Here is an 825-nt window from a genome sequence, read left to right as displayed (position 1 = left end):
AGACTCTTGCTCTCTCTGTTGCTTCGTGTTTGCTTGAATCAAATAATTGAGTCTTTTCTTGATTCTCTGGTTTAATATGCTTTTGAATTTATGTTTGCTTGAATCAAATAATTGAGTCTTTTCTTGATTCTCTGGTTCAATTTGCTTATGAATTTGTGTTTGCTTGAATCAAATAGTTAGGTCTTTCTTGATTCTCTGGTTTAATTGATTAATTGGTGGGTGCGAACGCAATATATGATTTTGTTGCCGTCGGCCTTCAAAACCCTAGGGTTTACCATTTGATATGTTGTTTGGGTTTGGGTTTCTCGGCCTTGAATAGGGTTTACCATTTGATTTGTTGTTTGGGTTTAGTTGTGTTTTGGAATTGGATTTTAGATCTATGTGTGTGAGGCCGTAACAAGGTTAACTTGGCTTGTATTGGGTTCGTCCTTTTTGTGGGTTTTGATTTTGTTTTCTGTTGTTGTTGGTTTTTAACTAACTGGGTCTTGATTTTGAAGGAAATTTATTGATGCCGGAGTCTAAAAGGAGAGAGGTATGATTTTGCTGAGACATGTCAGTTTTGGCTAATTATACTTTATAATTTTTCATTCTTTAACTTTTTTTTTGATTAATTGTTATAATATTTTTTGAAAATTTGTTTAACTTAGATGTCTGTCGTGATTTTGATACCATAAGTAATCAAAATCACTTGCTTTGGTATAAGATAGTTACGCAATATCAGAATTGAGTAGTTGATACTTTCCCAATCTACAGACGTATGTTCGGGAACCCGCATCACCATTTGTTTCAATGGCAGAAATGATGAACAAGTTCCAATCAAGTACC

This window comes from Fragaria vesca, linkage group LG5 (genome assembly GCF_000184155.1).
Source record: "Fragaria vesca subsp. vesca linkage group LG5, FraVesHawaii_1.0, whole genome shotgun sequence".
NCBI classification, from domain to species: Eukaryota; Viridiplantae; Streptophyta; class Magnoliopsida; order Rosales; family Rosaceae; genus Fragaria; species Fragaria vesca.
Note: the sequence above shows the minus strand (reverse complement) of the source record.